The sequence below is a fragment of the Cryptomeria japonica genome, chromosome 2, assembly GCF_030272615.1.
Source record: "Cryptomeria japonica chromosome 2, Sugi_1.0, whole genome shotgun sequence".
Taxonomy (NCBI): domain Eukaryota; kingdom Viridiplantae; phylum Streptophyta; class Pinopsida; order Cupressales; family Cupressaceae; genus Cryptomeria; species Cryptomeria japonica.
The window spans coordinates 506,260-518,608 of record NC_081406.1 but is presented as its reverse complement, the minus strand read 5'-3'; positions in this window follow the sequence as shown (position 1 = coordinate 518,608).

Below are 12,349 nucleotides of genomic sequence, written 5' to 3'. Positions count from 1 at the left end.
AGTTACCACCTATGAGAAGCATTAGCCACCATATGGATTTGATTCTAGGAGCTAGCCTTCCAAACAAGGCAGCCTATAGGTTGACACCTATGTAAAATGAAGAGTTAAGGAAGGAAGTGAAGGACCTTTTGAAGAAGGGTTTGATAAGGGAAAGCCTAAGTCCTTGTGTTGTTCCCACAATACTTGTGCCAAAGTAAGGAGGGGAATGGCATATGTGCACTAATTCAAGAGCTATAAATAAAATTACCATAAGATATGGTTTCCCATTCCTAGAATTGAAGAGAATGGATTGTTTAAGTGGTTCTATTTATTTTTCTAAGTTAGACTTGAAAAGTGGCTACCACCAAATAAGAATCAGACTGGGTGATGAATGAAAGACAACCTTTAAGACTAGTGATGGTTTGTATGAATGGCTGGTTATGCCTTTTGGATTGTCTAATGCACCCATCATTTTTATGTGACTAATGAATGAGGTTTTAAAACCATTCCTTGGTAAATTTGTGATTGTATATTTGGATGACATTCTGGTATTTAAGAGGTCTAAAGAAGAGCATCTAGAGCATTTGAGACAGGTTTTGAGGAGGCTACATGAGGAGAAGTTGCAGATAAATCTCAAGAAGTGTGTCTTTTTGCAGACCAAACTAATCTACTTGGTGTTTGTAGTGTCCAAGGATGGGTTAAAGATGGACAAGGAAAAAGTTCAAGCCATACTTGACTAGCATACACCAAAAAGTGTAATGGAGGTAAGGAGTTTTCAAGGGTTTAGCAAGTTTTCATAGAAAATTTATAAATAATTTGAGTCATGTTGTTGCATCTATTCTTGAGACTATTAAGGGGGACAAGAGACCATTTGAATGAACTAGGAGGCTGAAGAAAGTTTTCAATTTCCTAAACAAAAGGTTAGTGAGCAGCCATTCTTGCTTTGCCTGATTTTGACAAAGTGTTTCAAGTGGAGTGTGATGCTAGTGGATTGGCTATTGGGGCGGTCCTCAGTCAAGAAGGTAAACTAGTAGCATAATTTAGGGAGAAACTAAATGAGCCTAAAAGGATGTATTCTTCTTATGATTTGGAATTTTATGCTTTGGTTCAATCCTTAAAGAAATGGAGACATTATTTGCTTCCAAAAGACTTCATTGTGTATACAGATAATCACGCTCTACAATTTGTAAACAACTAACACAAGTTGAATCAGAGACATGCCAAGGAGGTTGAGTATCTCCAAAGTTTTATCTTTGTTTTGAAACATAAAAGTGGACAAATGAATAAAGTTGTTGATGCTTTGACTAGGAAGAATTTGTTGCTTTGTGAAATGCAAACTAACTGTGTGGGTTTTGAAAGTTTGAAATAGTTGCATGCAGAGGATGCAAATTTTAAGGAAGCCTTTGAAGCTTGTAGTGATCCTATTTGCAGGAATAGAGAACCATGGGTGGAGTATATGATTCAAGAGGGTCTATTGTTCAAGGGAAATAAGTTATGCATTCCTAAAGGATCCATGAGAGACAGTTTGCTGAATGAAAAACATTGTGGTAGTCTTGCTGGTCACTTTGGACATGATAAGACTTATTTGCAGTTAAGCACTCATTATTATTGGTCCAAGATGCAAGTAGATGTGAGAAGATATGTGTAAAGGTGCAACATTTGTCAACATGGCAAAGGAAGAAGCCAAAATGCTCAGCTATATTATCCACTTCTAGTTCCAACTGGGCCTTAGGACTTAGTGAGTATGGACTTTGTGTTGGGTTTGCCTTGCACACAAAGAGGCAATGACTCTATTTTTGCTATGGTAGACCAATTTTATAAAATGGTGCATTTCATACCTTGCAAGAAAACTAGTAATGCCACTAACATTGTGAACTTGTTCTTTAAAGAAGTAGTGAGATTGCATGGAATTATGAAAAGTATCATTTCTGATAGGGATACTAAATTTGTGGGTCATTTTTGGAGGACCTTATGGAAGAATTCGGGCACAAATATGAGTTTTAGTTTTGCTTACCACCACCAAACGGATGGTCAAACATAGGTTAATCGAAGTCTTGGAAACATGTTGAGATGTATTGTTGGCAAAACACCAGGGACTTGGGATCTAGCTTTGGCTCAAGTTGAGTTTGCATTTAATGATTCTCCTAATTGAAGTATTGGATTTAGTCAATTCTATTTTGTATATGGTATACATCCAAGGGGGGTTCTTTAATTGAGAGATCTTGCTAATATGGAAAGGCGTAGTGCAACAGGTGAAGATTTTGCTAAATCATACATGATCTCCATGAAGAGGTCAAGATGAACATTGAATCTAGCAATCAATAGTATAAACAATATGCTGATAAGAACCAAAGGGTGATACATTTTTAGGTTGGAGAGCTTGCATTGGCTCACCTTTAGAAGGAGAGATTTCCTAAGGGGGAGTATAATAAACTAAAGATTTTTTTTTTCCTTGCAAAGTTCTCAGAAAGTTTTCAAATAATGCATATGAAATTGCTTTGCCTTCGGACCTTGGCATTTCACCTATTTTTAATGTAACATATCTGTATCCTTACAAGGGAGATGTTGAGGATGGTGCAGTAGAGAAAAAGTTGTCAAACACTGGAAAACAACAAGGAACTTCATCTTCTCCGCAAGATGTAGAGTGCATTCTGGATACACAGCCACAAAATATAACTTGCAAGCATGAATACTTCAAATATCCAATGAAGTGGCAACATCTTCCAGTGGAAAATGCTTCTTGGCTCATCGAATATGAACTCAAGCAGTTGGGTTATTCTACTGTAGACCTCATGAGCAAGTGCTCATGATCTTTTTTTCTGCTTGGGGAGTTTGATGCAGGGTCATTTTCTCCCCTTTCTTTGTTTTGTGTTTTTCTTTCTTTGCTTCATACTTTTGGTTTTGTTTTAGTTTGTCTCTGTAATTCAGTTTAGGCTTGTTAAGTCCTTGAACTTCCCGTCGAGGGGCTTTTTGACTAATCAACGATAGGAAGACAATAGGCATGGACTCTTTTTCTGACTTCCTGGCCACATCAATGACAAGAGGGCAATTAGCAATGAATTGATAGTTACAGGAAGTTAGTCGTTGTGGAACGACTACCCAACATTGTGGTGAACCAACTACCGCCTATTTGTAGAGGGATTGCTAGTGTAACGGGGTTGGTCGTGTTTGGAAAGAACTGGTTGAAGCACAATGTAGTTCGATGGTGAGGAACCAGCCGCTACAGAAGCTCATGCTTGCAAGGAAGAAGGTCGTAGTAGGCTATGGAGAATTAGGTGTTTGTTTTGTTAGACAAACTGATTCCTCAAGGGATCGAGTGGCATTTTGTAGTAATAGTTGGGAACATTGTGAAAGAGAATAGTCTCTGTTTAGTTTACATTGAATGAAAACATACTCCGTTTCCTGACATAATTGGAACAGACTAAAGTTGTATTAATTCTCTGATTTTTACTTGAACTTCCTATCATTATTGCCCCTATCAATTACTTGTAAGTTCTTGTGTGTGTTTGATTGATTTTGTGATCAACAAGGCATGCCATCATATTATATGCTTCATAAGCATATCCAATTTAAATAATTATAATCTAAGAACTATTAGATTATTAATTATTTGTAAATGGGGTTATTGAAAAGGTGTGACTAGTGAAGTCACCCTTCCTTCTATATTTAAGGAGGCTCTCTCTCATTTGAGAGGTGCAAATTTGAAGCTTTATGTGCGTTGTATCACTACGCACAAGAGGTATTATTGGCCATGTGGAATTATTGGAGGACTGTCCCTAAGTTCTAGTCTATTGTAGATGGACTACATTTGAAAGTGTTTTAATAAAATGATGCTTTATGGGGTCTTTTTACCCGAAAGTGTTTTTCTCATGTATATCTCGTGTAATGTGTTAATTTATGGTTGTATGATTCTTAATGCATTTATTTTATATTTTATTTATAATGATTAGTATCCTAAAATCCTATTTTCTAACATGGTATAAGAGCAGGTTAGGCTTTACTAATCATTTTTACAAGTTTACTAAAAGATATATATAGAACTTGATCGAAAATCCCTTTATGCAAATTCCTACAATCCATGCCACAAATAGTAGTGACATTATTGTTCATTACTTGCCTTTTTTATAAGAAAAAAATGCATCATATACTACACTAGCTGAGCAACATGATTAGAAGGGCACCATTTTCCAAAAGCAAACATAAGCTAACATTTGGGCTTACACCTCAAGAGGTAAGGATTTGATTTTTTTTTCAAAGAAAATTTTCTTTTGAGAAGAGTAGACTAATAGTTAAAAAAAAAGTTACTTTCCTCTATCAATTTTGGAAATGTTGAATATAAAAAAATTAGTGCATCTTGTATCATGTAAGAGAAATTGGTATTCATCTATAATATGTGCTAAGAAAATTTCTGTCAACCTCAAACATCATTAAGTCGTTTTATATATGGACTCATCACGGAAGAATAAAATCAAATGTCAACCAAGGTTAAAATTTCTATAATAGTAATTTTTTAATTTTCATATAAATGACCATTCAATTATTTCCAAAAAACTATCAAATTTTTTATCTCACGTAATCTTATAATCATTGAAAATCGGATTTGATTATACTTATAGTTTTGTTACTGTAATAAATACATACATAATACATTGAATAATTTAAAATTACAATTAAATAAACATATCACTATCTATATATAGATATAACCATGCCATAAAAGCCAATGATCTTAAGATTTTTGAAATATGCATTACAAGTGATCTCTCTAATAGATTAGATTCCCTACAAAAACTAAAGGACACATCTTTTTAATGTAGGGTCGAATGATTCTTTTTTGCTAGATCACCAAACCATGAATTTTCTCATAATTCCCAAAGCCGAATGACTTAAAATAGATCCTATTCTTATTATAAAGCATGTTAGAATAAATCATGCTTACCACTTAATTCGTAAGATACCTTTTAGAATTCTGTTTAATTAAGGACTCTTCTTTCAAAAAGGATTTTTTTTTATAATCTTTATTTAAAATAAGATTAGTCTTTAATTAAAAATTAATTAAGATATATTTATCTATATATACACTTAATAATTGTTATATATTAAATTATAATAATGAAAATATAATTTCATATGTATTTGTGTGTAATTTAAGTCATTTAAAAGTTTAAATTTGTATATCAATAACATATTCTTATCAACATTTTAGGGTGGAAAATTTTGCCCATTATGGCTGCCGGGTTCATCGTCTTTATGCATTCTGAGGCAACTGCTTTTGCTGCTGGGGCTTTGGGCCTATCCTCAACGACTCCTCCTTTGCTGCCTACTCCTCCACCATCTGTCATCACATCGGGTTTTGATGCAACTGCTTTTGCTGCGCCTGGTCCTATTTCAATTGGGGTTATAGGGACTTTGGGCCTACCCTCAATGGTTTCTCTCCTAGTGCCTACACCTCCACCTCAAGCTGTGGGTGGGTTGGTTGCCACTGTGGATGGTGGTATGACTAGGGCTTCTACTGGTGTTGGGATCCCCCCTCGTGGACCTTTTTCTACTGCTGGCAGTAGAATCTTTGTTTGTGTGGCCAAATTTGTTGTTTCTCATCCTTCCAAGGGGAAATCTAATCCTCTTCCTTGTGCCAAGACTTCCCCTGCGGTGGTTTGTGGCCAAGATGTGGTAGAAAACATTGGCTTCTACCAACTCTATGGATTGGTATGCATATTTGTTGGGTTCTGACCTTTTTTCCCTGACTTTCATTGTTGGGTGAGTGATTCGTGGAAGCCTTTGGTTGCTGGTAGTATTGAGCTTTACTCTTGTGCTAATTGTTTTTCTATTGGACATTGGTTGATGTGTTGTCATTGATGTCAACATATTCTTTGGTGTATTCTAGTGTTGTAGTAAGATTGAATGAATTGGTTTAGCCTGTGTATTGCAGATAAGATGATGTGGATTAAAAGGTTTTTGGTATATTGTCTGTAGATGGTGCATTCCCATTTGCAGAGGTTCGCATGTTGATTTGATCGAGTTATGAGGTTCGGTATTGTGGTTGATATTCAGTTGTTCATGTTATTCGGTATTCTAGTTCATGCTCTGTATTGCTCCAGAATTGTAATATCTTTAGTTGCGGATGTGTGGGATGTATTCTACATTGATGTGTGTCCTCAGTTCGATTGGTTCATGATTTGGAAATCCACAAGAAAATCTTTCAGGTTGACAATCAATTATGTTGATATTCTTGAGCTCCCGTAGAGAGATGATGATGATTCTAGTAATCCGAGTTGTTACGGTTGTTGTGGTGCTGTTCACCTTGCTTGTGAATGTTTCTTAATTGTGTTCTATGCATATTGGTGGTCCGCATTGATTATAGCATGCCTTATTGAATCTTTTCTTTGTTCGGTGGTGTTCTTCGTGTTATGTGGCATTCATGGTGTGGTAGCGTGTTGTGGATGATCGAGACATAATTCTTGGAGGTGTTTCATATTTGCAGTGGTTGTTTAGGTCCAGACTATATCTTAGCCGACATTGTTTTGGTCCGCATGCATTGTTGTAGCATGCAAGGTTATTATTTTGTAATATGTAGTGTGTGTTGAACCGACCTATATTTCATGGGTTGATGACTTGTATAAATGAATGTAATAATCATTGAGAGGTATCATGCTATGTGCAAATATTGTATCAATTATTTAGTAGTAGGGAAGTTGTGCAAAGTTGTGCGAAGGAGCGTGTTGCAGAGAAGATTTGACAGTTAGCTTAACCAAAACTGTACCCAGGCATATGGAGATGCTATTTTAACAGTTCATGTAATCCAGATTGTTGTTCGAATTCCTTTGTAAGTCCATGAAACTTCCTATAAGGCAGTGAGCCTTCCCTAAGGGTTGTAGCCCTTCTAGGTTTCTTGTTTGAGCAGTGACCTCTAGGAAGTGTGCTTGAATGCATGTGCATTCCCCATTGTAATATTTACATTTACTCCTAACAAGGTATTATCTCATTGTGGGTAGGTTCTGACCGTGGTTTTTCCCTTAACAAAGTTTTCCATGTCAAAAATCTTGGTGTCATGTGTGTTGTTGATGTGGTGTTGTTTCATGCTTTAAACTATTAATTATTAGATTTGATTTGTGGTTTAAGTTGCAGTAAGTTTTTGAGCAAACTAATTCACCCCCCCCCCCCCCCCCCCCCCCTCTTAGTTTTCTGCATTGTTTCCAACAATTGGTATCGGAGCTAGATTCTCCGGAAGAAGCTTGACCGCTTGAGGAGATCCAAGATGGCAAGCTTTGCTTTCACGAAGGATAGTCTGAAATTTGATGGAACAAACTACACTCTTTGGAAAAGCCGGATGCAATGTTATTTGAGATGCATTGGAGAAGAGTATTGGAAGATTACTAAGAATGTATATAATGTTCCTCAGAATGGTCCTACTACTTCGGATGAGATAAAGGAAGTAGAATTCAACATTAGAGCTAAGGAAGCATTGCTGAGTGCCTTGTCAGATTTTGAAATGACTAATGTGATGGAATTAGAGACTGCTCATGAGATCTAGGCAAAATTGGAGACCTTGCATGAAGGTGATAGTCATGTGAAGATTGATAAGTTGCAGAGCTTGAAGGGTAAATATGAGAACTTGAAGATGAGTGAAGATGAGAACATTACTTCTTTTATGCAGAAAGTGAATGATCTTGTGTGTGGAATCAGATGTGTTGGTGGAGTATTAGAAGAATTTGAAATTGTTGCTAAAGTGTTGAGATTCTCCTACTTACAAACATAAAGTTGTTGCTATGATGAGATCCGAACTATGACAAATGTGATTTGAGATATGCTGATTGGTAAACTTGCTGCTTTTGAGTCGAGCGAGTTTGGAGACTTTCTTCCTAAAACTGAATCTGCATTCAAAGCTACTATTTTTGGGAAGAAGAGATATGATCTGGGAGAAAGTTCCACAAGAGTATCCAGATATGAGAAAGAGATGAAAGAGATGGAAGATGAAGAAAGAGAGCTTGAGGAGCTTGAAGAACTTATTGCCAAATGATTGCCTAAAGGTGGCGGTAAGTATGAAGGAAAGTTACCTCTTAAATGTTTTTCATGTAATAAGATAGGATATTTTGCATCAAGGTGTCTGGAAAGAGATATAAATCCTAATAATCCATTTAAGCCATATAAGCCTAAATATTAGAAGAAGTGTTATTATGCTGTTGATGAAGGTGTGATAGATGATGAGTCAAATAAGGGAAATTTAGGAGATGATTTTGTGTTCATTGCTATCAAGGAGGATGATCCTGTAACTACAGATTCTACAAGATGCATTAATGAGGAGAAAGCTTTGGCTAGTAAAGTTGAGGAGAAAGATGAATGGGTAATTGTTAGTGGTTTCTCTCATCATATGATAGGTGATAAGAGCAAATTTGTAAATTTGGAAAAGTATGATGTTGGTATAGTAAGATTTGGTGATAACAAAGCTTGTGTAATCTGTGGTAGAGGTTCTATTTCTCTTGATGGTAAGCACAATACTGATGATGTGTTGTATATTAAAGGTTTAAAGCATAATCTTTTGAGTGTTGGTCAGATGGTTGATAAGGGATATAACTTGCAATTCAAGAATGACAAATGTGAGATCTTGAGTAGCTCTGGAACTGAGATTGCATTAGGTACAAAGACTAAAGGTAATATCTTTCACTTGAATGCTGGTTGTAAAAGTTGTTTGATTGCTCAGATTGATGAAAGATGGTAATGGCATAGAAGAATGTGTCATGTAAATTTTGATTGCATGGTTAAGATAAACTCTACTCAAGTAGTGAGAGATCTATCAAAGTTAATAAAGCCTTGTAATTCAGTATGCAAGGAATGTCAATTAGGGAAGCAGACACGAGTTACTTATAACATAAAACAATATAATTCTAATGGATTGTTGGATCTTGTACATACTGATCTGTGTAGTCCTTCTAGAGTGAGAAACTTGCAGGGTGACAAGTATTTCATGTTGCTGATTGATGATTATTTAAGAATGATGTGGCTTACCTTCTTAAGGGAGAAGTTTGAAGTGTTGGAGAAGTTCAAGATTTTCAAATCTAGGGTTGAAACTGAGAGTGGATTGAAGTTGAAGTGTCTGAGATCTGACAAAGGTGGAGAATTCACTTCTGGTGAGTTTAATGCATATTGTGAAGAGAATGGAGTTAAGAGACAATTATCTGCTCCTAGAGCACCACAAAAGAATGGTGTTGTGGAGAGAAAGAATAGAACAATTCAAGAAGCTACTAGAACCATGATGATTAAAGGAAATGTTTCACATGTGTTTTGGAGAGAAGCTATGAGTACTGCAGTGTACACTCTTAACCAGGTAAATGTCAAAGGTGATACTGGTAAGAATCCTTATGAGTTATGGTTTGGTCATGCCCCTATTGTTAGGTATTTTAGAATTTTTGGTAGTAAATTCTATATCAAAGGAGATGAAGATCTTGGAAAGTTTGATGCTAGATGTGATGAAGGAATCTTTTTTGGTTATTCTACTAGAAGTAAAGCCTACTGGTACTATAATAAAAGATTGAGAAAGATAGTTGAAAGTGCTAGTGTGAAGGTTGATGAAGGTAATGTAAGACAAATCAAATCTCGCGGATATGATTCTAATGATCAGGATGCTAGTTCAGATAAATGAAAGCAAGTGCAGACCCAAAGTCAAGTTCAGATTGCTCTGGAAAAGCTTGAGAATGAAGGTGCAGATGCTAATGTAGAAGAAAGAGTTTAAGAGCCTGGAATTCAAGAAAATTCTAAAACTCTTAGGTATATAAGGTTGAATCATTCAGAAAATTAAATTATTGGAGATAAGAATAAAGGTGTGATGACTAGGAGAAGACTTGCTGAAGAAATTTGTTTGATTTCTAAGATTGAACCTAAAAATGTTGATGAAGTATGTAAAGATGAAAATTGTATTAAGGCTATGGAAGAAGAATTGAATCAGATTGAGAAAATTGATACATGGACTCTTGTTCCTAAACCTAGGGATAAAAATGTAATTGGAACTAAATGGGTATTCTAGAATAAGTTGAATGAACAGGGTGAAGTTGTTTGAAATAAAGCTAGACTTGTGTGTAAGGGTTATTCACAAGTGAAAGGAATTGATTATGAGGAGACTTTTGCTTCGGTAGCTAGAATTGAAGCTGTTAGATTATTTCTTGCCTATGCTGCTCACAAAGATTTCAAGGTTTATCAGATGGATGTCAAATCAACTTTTTTTAATGGTGAGTTGGAAGAAGTCTACATTGAGAAATTAGGTGGATTTCAACTGACAGATGAAAAGGACATGGTTTTCTAGTTGAAGAAATAATTGTATGGATTGAAGCAAGCCCCTAGACTCTGGTATGACATACTGGATAAGTATTTGATGAAGTTTGGATTTAATAAAGGTACTGTTGACAACAATTTTTATTTCAAGATTGATCAAAATAACATTTTAATTGTTGAAGTTTTTGTTGATGACATTTTCTTTGGAGGAAATGATTGCCCATGTAATAAAATTGTTGAAGAGATGTAGAATGAATTTGAGATGTCTATGATTGGTGAAATGAAATTCTTTCTGGGATTGGAAATTACTTAGTTGGATAAAGGTATTTTCATATCTTTGTCCAAGTATGTGAAGGAATTGTTAAAGAAATTTGATTTTGAGGACTCTAAACCAGTTGGTACACCTATGGTGACCGAATGTAAGCTCACAAAAGGTAATGATTCTTTGAAAGCTAATTAGACTAGATATAGATCTATGATTGGTGGATTGTTGTATTTGACTCAAACTAGACTTGATATAATGAATGCTGTGTGTCATGTTGCTATATTTCAAGCTGATCCTAAGGAAACTCATTTTACTTCTATAAAAAAGATATTCAAATATTTGAAAGGCACAGTTGATTATGGTTTGTGGTATGCTAAGAATGATGACTTTACCTTGAGTGCTTTTACATATGCTGATTGGGCAGGTGATGTTGATGACCGAAAAATTACTATTGGTGATGCATTCTTTTTGGAAAAGAAGTTGGTCTCTTGGGCAAGTAAGAAGCATAATGCTATTTCTTTATCTACTATAGAGGCTGAATACATTGCTGCTGCTAGCAATCGTACTTAGGTAATTTGGATGAAGCAAATGTTGAAGTATATATGAGTTCTTTATGATGAGCCTATTGCTATATATTGTGATAATTCAAGTGCTATCAATATTTCAAAAAATCTGGTGTTGCATTCCAAAACAAAGTATATATCAATCAAGTTTCATTTCTTGAGAGAGAAGGTGAATGAGAAAAAAGTGAGATTGGAGTATGTATCTACAAAGGAACAAATTGTAGACATATTTACGAAGCCTTTGCCTAAAGTTACTTTTGAGTATCTGAGAGAGAAGTTAGAGGTGATTTCCCCTCCCGATGAGAAATGAGATGCATGGATTTTCATTAGTCCGGCGAACTTCACAGAGATATTTTGTGATCCGAATTAATGAGTGAGGTTGCTACTCAGGGGGAGTAGTCAGTGTTGGTGTTAAGTGATTCAGATGTGCATATTTATGAAGCTAATTCAAAGGGGGAGGGAATCTTGATTCCTATACCTTTGTCATTGATGTCAAAGGGGGGGAGAAGCATGTGAAAAACTCTATGGGAGAGAAGAGCATTTTGATATTTGTGATTTGAGTTGTTTGTCTAAAAGGGTGAGATGATCCTTGTGATTTTGAGGAGATTGCTGTGAGTTGATTTATTTCTTTGCATTGATTGTTTTTCACATTCATATGTTGCCATCAATGCCAAAGGGGGAGATTATTGGACATTGGTTGATGTTTTGTCATTGATGTCAACATATTCTTCTGTGTATTCTAGTGTTGTAGTCAGATTTAATGAGTTGGTTTAGCATGTGTATTGCAAATGAGATGATGCAAATTAAAGGGTTTCTAGTATATTGTCTGTAGATGGTGCATTCCCATTTGCAGAGGTCTGCATGTTGATTTGATTGAGTTATGAGGTCCAGTATTGTGGTTGATATTTAGTTGTTCATGTTATTCGGTATTCTGGTTCATGCTTCGTATTGCTCCGGAATTGTAATATCTTTAGTTGTGGATGTGTGGTATGTATTTTGGACATTGATGTGTGTGCTCAGTTCGATTGGTTCATGATTTGGAAATCCACAAGAAAATCTTTTAGGTTGATAGTTATGTTGATATTCTTGAGCTCCAATAGAGAGATGATGATGACGTTTCTAGTAATCCAAGTTGTTGTGATTTTTGTGGTGCAATTCACGTTGCTTGTGAATGTTTCTAGATTATGTTCTATGCGTATTGGTGGTCCGCATTGATGATTGTGCGCATTATTGAAGATTTTCTTTGTTCGGTGATATTCTTCGTGTTATGCAACATTCA